The sequence below is a fragment of the Camellia sinensis genome, unplaced genomic scaffold, assembly GCF_055761805.1.
Source record: "Camellia sinensis isolate YWXY unplaced genomic scaffold, ASM5576180v1 Unanchor4, whole genome shotgun sequence".
Lineage (NCBI taxonomy): Eukaryota > Viridiplantae > Streptophyta > Magnoliopsida > Ericales > Theaceae > Camellia > Camellia sinensis.
Window position 1 is genome coordinate 11,757,872 of NW_028129277.1, and position 18,619 is coordinate 11,776,490.

The 18,619-nt window shown below is 36.6% G+C and overlaps 1 pseudogene; it reads right to left on the reverse strand.

Annotated features, from left to right (window-relative positions):
- Nucleotides 1-266: 266 nt before the first annotated feature.
- On the reverse strand, nucleotides 267-15,961 carry LOC145816737 (uncharacterized; annotated as a pseudogene).
- Between the last annotated feature and the right edge of the window lie 2,658 nt (nucleotides 15,962-18,619).

Below are 18,619 nucleotides of genomic sequence, written 5' to 3' on the forward strand. Positions count from 1 at the left end.
AACAGTAGCATAAAAAAACAATTTGATGAATGCGTTTGCAAGAGTTATGAGGCAACAATAAACAAAGATCAAATAAGAATAGTTCTCAAGGTTGAGTGACACAACACAGAATACTCACTAATGACGAGTAGCTTGATTCGATGTGAAGACACTACTAGTTGAACGTGAACACAAGCACTGTGAGTGAGAAGCCACAAGATGACTTTTTAATTTAGTTATTTATAAAATATTCAAAATGCTGAAAGGTTAACAAATATGATTCTTTTCTAGAAATCAACAATAGAATTGTCGGTCTCCAATGTGATCTTCTCAGTATAGTATGCAGTTAGCTGAAAAAATTAAGAATCACAACATAAGCTAAACAGAGAGCTTCCTAAGCAGAAGAAAATGAAAACTAATTACAAAAGTTCAGTTTCCAGGCTCTGAAGAATACAAAGAGCAGAAACAAAAAACAAAAGCCACATACACCCAGAATTCATTGGATGAACTTCCTTGTAAGCCAATCTATTAAATAATAAATCAAAATTTAAATGATGAAAATTTTATGGTCCAAAAGGATATGAACAAAAAGCATGAAACACAGAGTTCAAGGATTATTTGCCTTGCATCATAAATTGCAATTTTGGTAGTCTAGATTCAGGCAATTAGACTGCAAATTAAATAAATAGAAGGCTTATCAGACAATTCGTATGCACGTTATAAATCTTGACATCATAAATCATAGTTTTACTCCAAAAGCCCCATTATAAAGAAACTTTTCTTGAAGCAAACCATCAAATTATGCACAAACAAAGCTGAATTATGCCCAAAACAATACCTGAGCCTATCCAAGAAAAAGTAACTAAATAAGCCAAACAAGCATCTATGGTGAATCCATTCAACTAAACGAAAGAGTTGAAATGTACAGTAGTGTAGCTACAATTGCAAGCTATGAAGAACATCTAAATAAGAGAATGAATCATTGAACCTGAGCCTATCCAAGAAAAAGTACATGACCGTCATCTAATCATACAAAGATGGGAAGCTTGACTTACATCCTTCTTGTCCATTGGTGTTAAGAATGGAACTCAGACACTAAGAACAGTAATGATAGTCAACACTAGGTCCAGGCAATTGAATGCAACACCAAGTATTAGCATCTTTCCAAGTTTGGGGTACATCGGAAGCATTGTCATGTAGCGACTTGTCCAGGGCTCAGACCACATGAGGTTAAATATTCTAACAAAGAAACCTTAAAGTTTGTAGAATCTGTAAATACCAAAATGCATAAGGAAAGATAACGCAAATTTGCATACCTAAAACAGTCAAATTTTCATACGAGTCTCAACTTTAAAACACAATATTAGAAAGGGATGTAAACTCACATATATAATTGAAAAAATTTTCTTACCTAATTGATGTAGGATGAATAGTATTGTTAAGGTTTGGAATAAGGGAATTACAGTTCTACTGTGGGTCCCTTATTTTGCAAATGTGTTAAATTTCATATTTATGATTGAATGAAGAGTACATATTATGTTTTATTTTTTGGGATCTATTTGCAGTTGCTGCTTGTGATGTATACTTGATCCATGTCTATTTGTATTTCAAAATGAACTTGTTGAAAACTGTTAGCTTGGTCGGCAAAAGTGTAATTTCTTGTAGTGGATATACGAAGGAAAACTTAACAGTTAACACTATTCTAAGGAATAACAAATAATATTAATATTAAAAACATTAAAAATCATGCCAACTGAATGAACACTATTGGGTTTTTAATTTATTAGATCAACATCAAATGGACCAAATTTACCTGAACATGGGAAATGAAGAGAGAGTATGCAAGGACCAGATCACTTTTAGGAAAGGGTTAAGGCCACTAAAATAAATCCTAGGAAACATAACTGAAAATTGATGGACTATATTTTCTCTATCCACAAGAAAATCCATAGGATTTTTGAAAGCCAAATTCTTCTTGACTTTTCCATTGCTAACTAGCACACCACCTCCTGCCCTCATTTTTTTTTCCTTCTAAATCTTCAGAAAAAATGAAAAATCTACCCATTCTTGTGCACTTTCATAAAAATGAAATCGCTATATCTAAAATACTTGACCACCCAATTACTGGCAAAGTCAAAACATTGTTAGACATGTAAGAGACGCAGTAATCTAACATCCATGGTTAGCAGTATATTAACTTAAATTGAATTGCAGAGAAATTATAAAACAAAACTGCTTAAGAATGGAAAGCTATTGTATATTAAATCGCAAAAGATTAGAATCCAAGGTGGAGAGAGAGAGAGAGAGAGAGAGAGAGAGAGAGAGGGAAACAGATCACTCTTACTCTGCACACATGCTTAGCTTCCCCGAATGTTGGCTCTCGACAATCTTAAGAATCAACGATTTGTTCTCATCCAGATACTGCACAAAGCGAGGAGCAACCAAGTGATAAATGATGGCAGAGATAGTATGCCAGTTGTTTAAAAATAATAGAGATTAGAGAGTTTCCTTTTTCCTACTTCATGGTAATCACCCAAACAATGTGCAATAGAAATTCAATTTGACAACCTCAAACTAATATAGTAAAAGACAGAATGTTGAACCATAAGCCTCTAACAAGCTAAAAACTGAATGAATGAACCACCAATCACAGAAAATACCTAAAATATTGGGAGAACAGAGTTCTACTATCAAAGAATCTAACTATTTTTTATTAACTTATTAAGCTCTTCAAAGGAGAAAAAAAAATATTGAAAATCACAAATCGGGGAGTAAGAGAAAGAGGGCATGAGAGTGACTAGGTTACTTGAGAGGGTAAAGCTAGCGGCTGATGGTGGAAACCATGGCGGCTAAGAGTAGCAGCTACACTGCAAGAAAAAAAATGCTAGGGTTCACAAATTAGGGATGAGAGAGAGAGAGAGAGAGAGAGACAGAAGGAGGAAATACCTCGTGCGTGCGTGGTAAAGAGGAAAGAGCGATTGGCGAAAATAATCAATTACAAATTACGGCCAAATCACTAAATCTAATCTACCACACCAATAATCAGTTCAAAAGACCATAAATCTGGAACACAAATCAAAACCCATTAACTTATTTCACAGAAATCAAAATCCTACAACATCAAAAAAAAAAACTCTAGAGTTAGAGTGAAATGGGAAGAGAGAGAAAGAGGGGACACAGAGAAAGAAGGCGAGACAATGGTGAGCGGCAGTGGCAGTGTAATAATGTGCGACAGTGGAAGATGAGAGGTGGTAGTCATGTGCAACGGTGAGATGAGTGGCGGTGGTGATTCATTCCCTGTGTGAAAGAAAGAGAGCAAGAGAGAGAGAGAGAGAGAGAGAGAGAGAGCATGCTTGCTTGTGAAGGACTAGGAGACTGATATACAAAAAAAACAAAAAAAGAATAATGGCAAAATTTGGGCGGCAACTTAAAATTTTCCCACTAGATTTTTATATGCAATTTGCCAACTAAAAGAAGTTTTAGTCACTATTTATGTCACCGTTTTTACCGACTAAACTGTTTAGTCAGAAAATGTTAATATATGATGATTAAAATCATTCAGTAACCAAAACATGAACTAATGCTGACCAAATTAAATTTTAGTCGGCAAAAAGTAGTATTCCCCGACTAAAAATATTTAGTAGCCTAAAACCTAAATTAACGCCGACCAAACTTTAGTCGGTATTTGCCAAAATTTAGTTCAATATCACAAAAACGCATACTTTTATTATCTACAACCAAAATATTTTAGTTGCTAAAAAGTTTTTCATTCCCACTTTTTTTTTTTTGTCTTCTCTCTTCAACTCTTGCCGATCAAATTTCTATTTTTGTCGCAAAAAATTATATTTTGGCAACTAAAAAATATTGGTTGGCAAAACTCCAAACCTTTGCCGATCAAATTTTTATTTAGTCACCAAATGAAAATTTTTTGCGATTAAATAAAATTTAGTCGGCAAAATTGGTTGGGAAAAATATAATTTCCTGTAGTATCCCATGAAATGAGGTCGGCTACGTGAATCTTTATTCTCTATTCGACTCTATCAAAAGGCTATTTGTTTACAACAACAAATTCACAATGTGCAATAAGGTGAGTTATACATCCGAATTACATACTAAAAGCAAGCTTAAGGTGAGTAATAAATCTGAATTACGTACTGAAAGTGACTTTATGAAACAAGTGCCTATACATTTTTATCTGCCGATAACAAAGATGCCTTGTTGTGAGGTTAAAAGTGGAATTCATGCTCACAATTGGAAGGCATGTGTAACAACCCTCGTCAATGTTTACCGAATAACCACTGATTACCGTTAAACTGAACTGATTATGACTGATAAGTGAACTGGATAAACTACTGAACTGACTGACTGAAATTGAAACTGAATTGACCGAGTATATCTGTTCAATTGTATGTCTATCTGTTTGATTGTTAATTGATCTGTTCGTGTTTTTATGTTTAAATTGCAAATTGAAGGCCTTATCGGCGGCCAAACCGGAAATTGATTAATGTTTCATGATCCTCATAATTTATAGGATTTTATGGTATATTTATCTGAAAACTGATTCGGTATGATTAAATTAGGTTAATTATTAAGAAGTTACATAGTTTGACTTAACTACAACTTTGCCATTTGAGTGGGCCACTACACCAAACCTTCTTTAAGCCTTAGCCTTGCGTTATAAAACATTTCCTCAGCTTCTTTTGAGCACACCACCGAACTAGAGAGAGAGGAAGTGAGAGAGTTGAATTGTTCTAGAGCATTGGCTTGGAAGACTTGAAGGGATCATAGGAGAATTGCCTAATTGGACTTCTATACTTGTAATTGAAGCTCTAGGTGAGGAATTCAACCTCTCATTGTTGTGTTTAAGTGGACCCTTGCATTGTTCATGTCTAAATTGATGAATTGAGTCATGTTCTAGTCTTAGCATGTCAAATTGAAGCTCATTCCATGCATGCATGTTTGAATTGTTGAGTTGTGAGTTGATTTCATGGTAAAATGTTACATGCATGTTCATATTGTGTTTAAGTCCATGATTTCATCTTGTCCTTGGAAGAATTGGCTCACTAGAGCATGAAATTGAAGCTTTGAATTGAGTTAAACTCATGCATGTCATGTTGAAATATTGTTCATGAAAATTGGTTTCAAATTGAGTTTATTTGAAACACCCTTGGGCTTTGATTTTGCAAATTGAGCTTTGAATCATGTTAAAGTATGAGTTTTGATGTGTTTTCTGGAAAATTGGCCCAAGAGGATCGAAATTTATGTTTTAAAACTTGGTTTTGAGCTTGAGGTTCAAATCTGGAAATTCCAGAATTTGGACTCAAGCTCGAGCGGGGTGACTGGCGCTCGAGCGTGGAAATCGTACTTCCAGCATTTTGTTCTGTTTTGAAGTTCGCTCGAGCGAAATAATTGACGCTCGAGCGGGACATTGTGTCTCATGCTCGAGCGGGTGTCGAGCACCCAATCGAGCGTGATTTTCACCTATCCAGCACTTTTGACTGTTTTGTAGAACGCTCGAGCGGGTAAGTCTATGCTCGAGCGGAAACCTTTGTCTGCATGTCCGCTCGAGCAGAGTAACCTACGCTCGAGCGTGACCCCTGTTTTCTGAAAATTACTTTAAAGTGCATCTTTGCATCCTCATCCCATTCTAGGCATTCTTAGGCCTAGTTTAAGGCATCTTAATGAGGATATAGATGTAGAACACACCGAGGTAAATTAGGGATTAAGTTATTATCTCTTCCGACTGTGTAGCTTAGTGTGTGTTCAATCTGTTAACACTATAGGATTGGCTTTCCAAGGAGACGCTCTAGCCTTACTGTAGCCCAGAACTCTGTGAGTAACATCTGTGTAAAGATATGTTCAAAATGATTATCTTCTGAACAATTGAGCTGTACTGCTTTCTGAACTGATTACTGTTAACTGAATGAATGTATGCCCTATATTCTGAACTGTATTGTGGCATCCTTAGCAACTACTGTTTACTGATAGTGTTACAGAGATCTCTGTCGGTTCTCTCGTTGGAACCACTACTGTTACTGACTGATGGCCATCATTTACTGCTCGGTCTTTTAAGACCTACTGTTTACTGTACTGTCATGCTAATGGATGTACCACATATGACTGTATCGACTGAACGACTAAAATACTGATTTAATGAACTGTTTTCATTACTGTAAGGACATTCATTCTTAACCCCTTTACGCATTGTGTTATTCACTGGGCTTTAGCTCACTGCTCATATATATATATATATATGTGTAGGTGTACAGGCACCAGACCGCAGCTAGAAGCGTCGGGGTAAACTCCGGTTTTGTCAAGCCAACCTATGTGCCTCAATGCGAGGTTCCGAGCCTGTCAAGTTACGGCTTAGGGGTGTTTTTAATTTCCCCGTCTGTCTCTGTATCTGATCTGTACGACTGTATAGACTGTACTATACTGAATGATTGTATATATGTATATACTGTTTTATCTGACTGTGTATATTTGAATGATAAGTCTTTTTGCATACAGACTGTCACAGCTCATTGGACATTGTTTATTTACTGTATTGGCTTCCGCCAGCCCCTGTACTCTATATTACTGTATTACTGTTAAGCAGGCCTTCGGTAATCTCGGATTACTGGCCGGTTACGGTGCTAAACTCATAGGGGCGGGTTTGGGTCGTGACAGAGTGGTATCAGAGCGATACTTACCACGAGTTATACCGCACACACGTGTCCAAATGTGCTATAAGGTGTCCTAGAAAAGTGATTAGGGCATTTCATGAGCATGATAAGTGTGTGGTTATGACATGACTGAACATATGCTAATATGTTAATCTGTTTAAACAAATGACTACTTATGTTGATAACTGTTATAATTGCTTATAGTGAAATGGATAATGCAAACACCGCAACTGAATCCTCATCCTCTGAGGCCAGAATGGCCAGATTGGAACGGATGATGGAACTGATAACTGAAAGATTAGACCAGCAACAGAATCAACAGCCCCCACCTCCTCCTCCGATTGTACCGGAACAGAATGTGAATGTTAATGATGGGGATATAATTGCTCTGACCCAGAAGTTCAGCAAAATGAAACCGCCATCCTTTCAGGGAGGCCTTGAACCGTTAAAAGCTGAAGCATGGGTTCTTGAGACAGAAAAATTGTTTGAGGTTTTTCATTGCTCTGAGGCACACAAGGTACTGTTGGCCACCTTTACTCTGCAGGAAGAAGCTAGAAGGTGGTGGATGCTTATCTGTAATGAAAATACTGTTACGACTTGGGCTCAATTCAAAGGAGCCTTCTTCGAAAAGTATTTCCCTCAGTGTGTTAGGGACAGAAAAGTGACTGAATTTGAACAGCTGAAACAGGGCGCAATGTCTGTTGCTGAATATGAGACAAAATTTACTGAACTTGCCCATTATGCACCACATATGGTGGACACTGACTACAAGAAGGCCAGAAAGTTTGAAGGCAGCCTTAATGTTGCAATACTCGACAGAATAAATGTTTTGAAGCTACTGAACTATGTAAATGTTCTTGACCGAGCCTTGATGGCTGAATCGAATATCGAAGCATTGAAAACTGAAACACTAGCGTCTGAATGGCGTGGGAAAAGGCAGGGTTTTAAATTCAAGAGAGGCAAGCATAACCCATTGAACAAGAAACAGAATACGGGGTCAACAACTAGCCCCAGCCAGGGAAGTGGTTTCATACCATCATGTTCTGAGTGTGGCAAGAAGCACAAAGGGGTCTATTACAAAATATCTAGAGCCTGTTACAGGTGTGGCAAGGTGGGCCACATGGTTAAAGACTGCCCCTCTGCTCCACAAGCCCATAGTAAAGCTGCACCAAGCGTAGCAGCATCAACTGTTGCACCAAAACCGAACCCCAAAGCTACCGGGAAAGAGCCCATGAGGCAGGGCCGAGTGTTCGCCCTAGTATCGGGAGACGTACAAAATACAGAGACCGTTGTGTCAGGTATCCTCTCTATTTGTACTCAAAATGCTTATGTACTGATTGATTCGGGGTCTACGCATTCATATGTGTCGCATGCTTTTTCGCGAAAACTGAATAGACCATTAGAACCCATGAACTATCTGTTAGCTGTATCATCACCCATTGGGGAATCTATGACCTGTGCATATATGTACCCTGCTTGTGAAATTATTGTTGGAGATGCACATCTGTTTATTGATTTACTGCCACTGAACATTGACCATTTTGATGTTATATTGGGGATGGACTGGTTAACGAAATATCATGCCACCATAGACTGTGTAACGAAACAAGTAGTTTTCCGTCCACCTGGTTTGCCTGAATTTGTGTTTAATGGGATTGGAGTAGTACCTCCTCCATATTTGATTTCATCTGTGAAAGCTATTAAATTGATTAGAAATGGATGTAAAGGATATCTGTGTTCTGTATTGACTGTATCTACTGATGGTATTGCTAATGTGAACAGTATCCCGATAGTTAGCGAATTCCCAGATGTTTTTCCAGATAATCTGCCAGGGGATTTGATTGACAAGGAGATTGAATTCACCGTGGATGTGATTCCAAGAACACAGCCAGTTTCTAAAGCTCCTTACCGAATGGCTCCATCTAAACTGAAAGAGCTGAAGGTGCAACTGCAAAAACTGTTAGACAAAAAGTTCATCAGGCCCAGTACTTCACCATGGGGCGCTCCTGTTTTGTTTGTAAAGAAGAAAGACGGCTCATTGAGATTATGTATAGACTACCGTGAACTGAACAAGGTAACTGTGAAAAATAAATACCCATTGCCACGTATTGATGACTTATTTGATCAGTTACAGGGTGCTCAAGTGTTTTCTAAGATCGATCTCAGATCCGGATACCATCAGTTGAAAGTTAAACCAGAAGACATTGATAAAACTGCTTTTCGAACGAGGTATGGACATTACGAATTTTTAGTTATGCCTTTCGGAGTTACCAATGCACCTGCTGCATTTATGGACCTAATGAACAGAATCTTTAAGCCGTACCTTGATGACTTTATTATTGTATTCATTGATGACATACTGATTTACTCCAAAAGTATAGAAGAACATGAACATCATCTGAGACTTGCCCTACAGACCCTAAGAGAACAGAAACTTTATGCGAAACTATCTAAATGTGAATTTTGGCTTGATCATGTTATGTTTTTGGGGCATGTTGTTAGCAAAGATGGAATTTCCGTTGATCCACAGAAAATTGAAGCTGTAGTGAACTGGCCTAGACTAACAAATGTGACAGAAGTCCGAAGCTTTTTGGGACTAGCCGGATATTACAGAAGATTTGTCAAAGACTTCTCCAAAATTGCCTTACCATTAACTCAACTGACACAGAAGGGGATGTCATTTGACTGGATTGATCAAAGGGAATCTGCTTTCCAGGAGTTGAAAACTCGACTTGTGACTGCACCGGTTCTTACCCTACCTTTAGGTACGGATGGTTATACTGTATTTAGTGATGCTTCTCATAAGGGTTTGGGGTGTGTTTTAATGCAGAATGGGAGAGTAATTGCCTATGCTTCCCGACAACTGAGACCGCATGAAAAGAACTACCCGACCCATGATCTGGAACTTGCTGCAGTAGTATTTGCACTGAAAATCTGGCGTCACTATCTGTATGGGGCGACATGTGAAGTATATACCGACCACAAGAGTTTGAAATATTTCTTCACACAGAAAGAACTGAATATGAGACAGCGGAGATGGCTAGAACTGATTAAAGACTATGACCTACAGATTTTGTACCATCCGAGAAAAGCCAACACCGTTGCCGATGCACTGAGTCGGAAATCGATTGGAAATTTAGCCTGTTTGCTTACCGGGCAGAAAGAGTTGCTTTGTGACCTTGAAAAATCTGAAATTGAAATTGTTTTACGAGAACAAGGTGGAACCTTAGCTGCTATATCTGCTCAACCAGCATTGATTGAAGAGATTAAAGAGAAACAGCAACTGGATGACTTCTTGAAGAAGATCATCGAAGAAAGGGAAACTAAACCCAGACCGGGTTTCAAATTTGAAAATAATGTACTGAAATTTCAAGAAAGACTGTGTGTACCAAATGATTCTGAATTGAAAAGAAGAGTTCTGCAAGAGGGCCACAATTCAAAATTTTCTATCCATCCAGGGAATACGAAAATGTATCAAGATCTGAAACTGAATTTCTGGTGGCCGGGAATGAAGAAAGAAATTGCCGATTTTGTATCAAAATGTCTTCATTGCCAACAAGTCAAAGCCGAACATCAACGACCTGCAGGCTTATTGCAGCCCTTACCCATACCGGAGTGGAAATGGGAACATATCACCATGGATTTTATTGTGGGATTGCCTCGCTCCAGTAAAGGTATGGACTCAATTTGGGTTATCGTTGATAGACTGACTAAATCTGCTCACTTCTTACCTGTTAAGACAATTTATAACGCGGACAAATTGGCTATACTCTATATTGATGAAATTGTTAGACTGCATGGAGTACCTGTGTCCATTGTTTCTGACAGGGATTCGAAGTTTACATCGAGATTTTGGCAAAGCTTATAGACTGCATTGGGTACTGAATTGAGACTGAGTAGTGCTTATCATCCTCAGATTGATGGCCAGTCAGAAAGGACCATCCAAACTCTGGAGGATTTACTGAGAATGTGTGTCCTTGATTTTCAGGGAAACTGGGAAAGCCATTTGCCATTGGCTGAATTCGCCTACAACAACAGCTACCATTCAAGTATTGGTATGGCGCCTTTCGAGGCATTGTATGGTAGAAAATGTAGATCTCCGATTTGCTGGGTAGAAGTTGGAGATGGGCCTTTGCTTGGGCCCGAGATTGTATATGAAACAACTGAGAAAGTAAAACTGATACAACAGAGACTGAAAACAGCACAGAGCAGACAGAAAAGTTATGCTGATGTCAGAAGACGGGACAGAGAGTATGAAGTGGGTGATCACGTGTTTGTGAAAGTGACACCGATGAAAGGCCAGACTCGTTTTGGAGTCAAAGGCAAGTTAGCGCCGAGATACGTCGGACCATATGAGATTATTGAGAAAATCAATCCAGTGGCGTATCAAGTTGCCCTTCCACCTGAAATGGAGCATATGCACAACGTCTTCCACATTTCTATGTTGAGGGACTACCTCCGGGATCCTTTCCATGTGATAGAGCCTACTCGTGTAGTGCTGAGTGACAACTACACTTACGAGGAATGGCCTATACAGATTGTAAACAGACGGATCAAGAAGTTGAGAAACAAAAAGATCCTGCTAGTGAAAGTTGACTGGCAGAACCATGGTGGCGTATATGCCACTTGGGAGAAGGAAGATGACATGGCTAAAAGATATCCTGAACTGCTCCCACTGAACCCTGTTTTCTTCCAGAATGAAGGTAACCCGAGTTTAGGGGACTAAACTCTTTTTAAGGAGGGGAGACTGTAACAACCCTCGTCATTGTTTACCGAATAACCACTGATTACCGTTAAACTGAACTGATTATGACTGATAAGTGAACTGGATAAACTACTGAACTGACTGACTGAAATTTAAACCGAATTGACTGAGTATATCTGTTCAATTGTATGTCTATCTGTTTGATTGTTAATTGATCTGTTCGTATTTTTATGTTTAAATTGCAAATTGAAGGCCTTATCGGCGGCCGAACCGGAAATTGATTAATGTTTCATGATCCTCATAATTTATAGGATTTTATGATATATTTATCTGAAAACTGATTCGGTATGATTAAATTAGGTTAATTATTGAGAAGTTACATAGTTTGACTTAACTACAACTTTGCCATTTGAGTGGGCCACTACACCAAACCTTCTTTAAGCCTTAGCCTTGCATTACAAAACATTTCCTCAGCTTCTTTTGAGCACACCACCGAACTAGAGAGAGAGAGGAAGTGAGAGAGTTGAATTGTTCTAGAGCATTGGCTTGGAAGACTTGAAGGGATCATAGGAGAATTGCCTAATTGGACTTCTATACTTGTACTTGAAGCTCTAGGTGAGGAATTCAACCTCTCATTGTTGTGTTTAAGTGGACTCTTGCATTGTTCTTGTCTAAATTGATGAATTGAGTCATGTTCTAGTCCTAGCATGTCAAATTGAAGCTCATTCCATGCATGCATGTTTGAATTGTTGAGTTGTGAGTTGATTTCATGGTAAAATGTTACATGCATGTTCATATTGTGTTTAAGTCCATGATTTCATCTTGTCCTTGGAAGAATTGGCTCACTAGAGCATGAAATTGAAGCTTTGAATTGAGTTAAACTCATGCATGTCATGTTTGAAATATTGTTCATGAAAATTGGTTTCAAATTGAGTTTATTTGAAACACCCTTGGGCTTTGATTTTGCAAATTGAGCTTTGAATCATGTTAAAGTATGAGTTTTGATGTGTTTTCTGGAAAATTGGCCCAAGAGAATCGAAATTTATGTTTTAAAACTTGGTTTTGAGCTTGAGGTTCAAATCTGGAAATTCCAGAATTTGGACTCACGCTCGAGCGGGGTGACTGGCGCTCGAGCGTGGAAATCGTGCTCCCAGCATTTTGTTCTGTTTTGAAGTCCGCTCGAGCGGAATAATTGACGCTTGAGCGGGACATTGTGTCTCATGCTCGAGCAGGTGTCGAGCGCCCAATCGAGCGTGATTTTCACCTATCCAACACTTTTGACTGTTTTGCAGAACACTCGAGCGGGTAAGTCTACGCTCGAGCGGAAACCTTTGTCTGCATGTCCGCTCGAGCGGAGTAATCTACGCTCGAGCGTGACCCCTGTTTTCTGAAAATGCTTTTAAAGTGCATTTTTGCATCCTCATCCCATTCTAGGCATTCTTAGGCCTAGTTTAAGGCATCTTAATGAGGATATAGATGTAGAACACACCGAGGCAAATTAGGGATTAAGTTATTATCTCTTCCGACTGTGTAGCTTAGTGTGTGTTCAATCTGTTAACTATGTAGGATTGGCTTTCCGAGGAGACGCTCTAGCCTTACTGTAGCCCAGAACTCTGTGAGTAACATCTGTGTAAAGATATGTTCAAAATGATTATCTTCTGAACAATTGAGTTGTACTGCTTTCTGAACTGATTACTGTTAACTGAATGAATGTATGTCCTATATTCTGAACTGTATTGTGGCATCCTTAGCAACTACTGTTTACTGATACTATTACAGAGATCTCTGTTGGTTCTCTCGTTGGAACCACTACTGTTACTGACTGATGGCCATCATTTACTGCTCGGTCTTTTAAGACCTACTGTTTACTGTACTGTCATGCTAATGGATGTACCACATATGACTGTATCGACTGAACGACTGAAATACTGATTTAATGAACTGTTTTCATTACTGTAAGGACATTCATTCTTAACCCCTTTACGCATTGTGTTATTCACTGGGTTTTAGCTCACTGTTCATATATATATGTAGGTGTACAGGCACCAGACCGCAGCTAGAAGCGTCAGGGTAAACTCCAGTTTTGTCAAGCCAACCTATGTGCCTCAATGCGAGGTTCTGAGCCTGTCAAGTTACGGCTTAGGGGTGTTTTTAATTTCCCCGTCTGTCTCTGTATCTAATCTGTACGACTGTATAGACTGTACTGTACTGAATGATTGTATGTATGTATATACTGTTTTATTTGACTGTGTATATTTGAATGAGAAGTCTTTTTGCATACAGACTGTCACAGCTCATTGGACATTGTTTATTTACTGTATTGGCTTCCGCCAGCCCCTGTACTCTGTATTACTGTATTACTGTTAAGCAGGCCTTCGGTAATCTCGGATTACTGGCCGGTTACGGTGCTAAACCCATAGGGGCGGGTTTAGGTCGTGACAGCATGGCAAGTCGAATGCTGCTTGGATTCAGTGGAAAAAGAATGTTGTAGTAACCATCCATAACTGCTCCGAAATTGCAAGTTGCTGCAATCTTTGGAATTTGTTCAGGAAACGAATGTTACAGGGTTAGAAGTAATGAAATTTCAACATATGTGAGACGTTTGAAGATTATAATATCTAACAGCTGCATTGCCAAAGAGCTTATTTTCCTAAATGGATGCTCATGCGTGGGCATATAAACATATGCCAGTTTTACTACTATGGATTATCAACAACTATGAATCATTAACTACTACATTTTCTGCTTGCTTTTTGTTTGAACTAAGAAAGTACGAGATCTTATTCAGTTAGATAATCCTGTTGAAGGATTAATATTACACACATACTAGAAGGTTGAGATAAAACAATCATAGAGTATCAATGAAAGCAATGTGATATTCTCTTTCTCCCCGTCCCTCCCTCCGTTAGGCTGGTTCTAAACTTCGATATTAATATGTAGATGAAGCAATTACAGAAGGTTTTATCCTGTTGCTTGATAAATGGAATAACTCATATGCTCAATTATGTGTATATTAGCACTTTGCAAGGAGTTCATTCACAAAAAAACATGGTCTCCATGTCAAATAAAACAGTGAACACCAGACCGATCTGGCATAGATGATGAAAGGATGATTGTTGAAATCACCAAAATTCATGTACATCATCACCAACTTGTTCTCTCCCCCAGATAGTCGAATATGACAAATCTAATAAAACCCTTTATTTATCAAGAAAAGAGAAAATAAAAAGCCTCTTCCAATCAGCATTTCGATCTTAATTAGATTTGCTGTTTCTACTCCTCAATGATTCCCAAGAACATTGAAATGGGTAAGTTGTAGATTGCAAGCTAGCATAATAACCCTATATATAAGATATTCTACACCATTAGACTACTTAAGAATATAACAGTTACAGCATGAGTTGGTACCTGATGGATATTGTGCATATATGCATGAAGGTTTGGATATTCAATCAGCTTCCTCTTTGTGCATTTGAACAAAACATTATACACAAGATCAAACCTAATCAAAGTTGTAAACAAACATATATCTGCTAGGGTCAACACATCACCACATAAATACCTAAAACTACCCAAGTGATCATCTACCATGTCCAATGTACTAAACAACTCATTCACTATTGAATCATACGCTTGTTGACTCTGAGCAAATCTACACTTGCATAATGCAACCACCATACAGCCACAATTCAATATGATTTGTATACAAAATTTCAACAATCCTTTGGTATCATACAATCATAAATCCAATATATATTTGCACAAGCAGTTTCAATAATTCTTTGAAGTCCAATGTTGAATCATATGCAATATACCTATAGACACCATTGTTAACATTAGAGTATATGATCTGATTCCAATCCTTAATCTTTTTCTTCAACGATGGCGGTGAAAGATCCAAATCAGGATTCTTCGCCAACCGATTCAAACCCAAATTAAACAATTCAATTATGTCATAACTCTCATTGCACACAACCTCCTTCCTCTCCACATCTAAAAGCATCGAAACAGTGGACCGACTATCATATCCCCATCTCCGAAGCCTATAAACCTGCCTTAGGGTTTTACGCCCATTCGCATTATCCAAACCGGGGACAACCCTATCCCCATCTGGGATATCCCTATGCCGGAACTCCCATGACCCGTCCTGTTCCGGCGAGGCGACCGAGACCGACACGGTATCTTTGAGGCCCTTGAGGGTTCGAAAGATCAAAGTCCGGTGGGCCTAGGGGCAGGGCAGGCCCACGTAGAGATGAAGAATGCCTGGTTTTTTGCGGAAAAATTGTGTGGAGCGAAATTGGGAGGTGGGTTGGGTGTAACGGTTGATCGGGTTGGAGGGGGCGAGTTGGGACATCACGAGGTGCCATGCGGCGGACCAGGTGGAACGGACAGTGGAAATGAGGAGTTGGGGTGGAAGAGACTGACCCCATAGAAGTCTGGTGAGGGTTGTGAGGAGGTTAGGGTTCGGGGGTTATTGTTGGTTCAGTGACATTCTAGGGCTGACGTGGCGTGTTTTGGAGTTGGTTTTGGCGGTGGTGAGCTTCGTCGTCGTCGTCGTCTTTGTTGGGATGGGTAGGGCTAAGGTCAGCAGCAAAGTGCAGTTGTAGGACATCGTCTCTGGTTATCGATCTACACAGTTATACCATTGATCTCAAAAGTGATGGAAGGGTACTTTTGTTTTTGCACTTTAAGGCCTCGGCTTTGCTAAATAAAATAAAATCCAAACCCAATCTTAAAAAAAAATTTATAAATTCAAAATTTATTTCTTTAGGGCTAGTTTGATAATGAACTATTTTAATTATTATTTTTTTATTTTTATAAAAACATATGTAAAAAAGCAAAGAGAATAATATGAAAACTTATAATGACTTTTTAGCCACTCCCCAAACAAAGTTTATTTATTTAGGGCTCGTTTGATAATTTACTATTTTAGTTACTTTTTTGATTTTTATAAAAAAAAAAAAGTAAAAAAGTAAAAAGAATAATGTAAAAACTTGTAATGACTTTTCATTCACTTCCCAAATAAGGTCTTAATCCAATGTAGTAGAAATTACAATTAAAGTTTGGCAAGTCCATAAAAAATTAAAAAGTCAAAAAGTTATTCAAAAAGTTAAAAAGTTAACATTATTCACCAAAAGTCAACAATTACGGCTGCACAATTCCCAATCCTAATTTTCTCTTACAAACCAATTTTTACAATTTTTTATTACACATTTTTCCATAAAAAGTCAAAAAGTTAACCTAAACATCCATATTTTCTTTCTCAATTTTTTAGTCCAAAAAGATAAAAAGTGTACTTATTTAGGACGCCCCAAACAACATATGGTAGTTTCACAAAATAATTATAAGTTCATAATTTTTAAAAAATTTTAGTTATTAATATTTATAAATTTTATCACTAATTTAAAATTTTTATAAGGCATACACTCTATTTCCCTTACAATATACATGCGCTGTTATTTATTAATTTTATTTTAAAGAGTGTTAAAATAAATGGGTAAATTACACTAACACTCCCTGAGATTTATAATTATTACCGTTCCTCTTTCACCTTTTGAAAATTACATCTCTCCCCTTGAGGTTTAAAGTTTCATTACAAATTTTCCCCCTTAACAATTTAATTTTTTTAAATACCAATTTTGCCTTCATTAGGTAAATTACATTGACACTCCTCACATTTTAGAAATTACAATCCTCTCCCTAAGATTTAAAGTAGCATTACTAATTGCCCCCTCAGTTAGTATTAGTTAAAAAAAAAAAATTTAATTGGAAAAAAAATTTATTAGTAAAATTTTTAAATTTTTGTTTAAAAACTAACATAAACTCATTTTTTGAATTTATGTTTTTTCCTCAAATTTACAAACAGAGACAACCATTTATAAATCAAAAAAATTATCAAATTAGTTTTTATGGCAGTTTTTCAAATTTTTATAAATATAAATTGAAAACTGAAAATGAAATGGTTACCAAATAGGCTTCAGATGGTAAAAATATCGTAACATTAACAAATAATTAAATAAGTTACTAACGTAAGAAATGACTTATCAAAAGATTCTTAAGCTATAAATGGTTTGATTTTTAGATTTTTTTAATTAAAAATTAATTTGGTTAAGAAATAAGAAATAAAAAATAATTATCATTTAAGGATAAAAAATAATTATTATTTTAAATTTTGTTCATGTTATATATACGCATTGCTGTTTCAATTTAATTTGTAAAAAATTATTTCTAACCACTTGAAAGATAAAAATTATATAAAAATGATAATTATTTTTTATTTTTTATTTCTTAACCAGATTAATTTTTAATTTTTTTTAAAATCAAACCATACATAACCTAAGAATTTTTTGATAAGTTATTTCTTACGTTGGTCACTTATTTAATTATTTGTTAATTTTATGACATTTTTACTATCTGAAACCTATTTGGTAACCATTTTGTTTTTAGTTTTCAACTTATATTTATAAAAATTTTAAAAACTATCATAAAAATTGTTTGATAATTTTTTTTGGTTTATAAACGATTGTCTCAATTTGTAAATTTGAGGAAAAAACGTAAATTCAAAAAATGAGTTTATGTTGGTTTTTAAATAGAAATTTAAAAATTTTACTAACAAAAATTTTTTTTCAATTTATTTTTTTCCAATTAATTTTTTTTTTAACTAATACTAATCGAGGGGGGCAATTGGTAATGCTACTTCAAACCTTAGGGAGGGGATTGTAATTTTTAAAATGTGAGGGGTGTCAATGTAATTTACCTAGTAAGGGTAAAGTTGGTATTTAAAAAAAAAAAACTGCTGAGGAGGAATCTGTAATGAAACTTTAAATCTCAGGGGGAAGATGTAATTTTCAAAAGGTAAAAGAAGAACTGTAATAAATATAAATCTCAAAGGGTGTCAGTGTAATTTACCCTAAATAAATTTAACCCTTTTTATAATCATTTCAATGTGAGTTATTAAGAAAACAAATTTGGGCATTTAACAAATGTTTGATTTTAAGTCATAAAAAACATATATTTAAACTTTTATTATAATTCAATTAAATAATGCAAGAACTAAAACTAATATTTTTAAACAAATGGACCAGACTAATTTTTATTTTTTTGGTTTCAAACATATTTTAATTAATTTATTTATTTAATTGAAGTATAATTTAAAATTTAAACAAATTAAAAATATCTATTGTCATGGGTCAAATATCCAAATCTACACTTTTTTTTAGTTACGATTGGCGGCCTATAAACGCAGATGGGCTTAATGTTTGATCTTCAC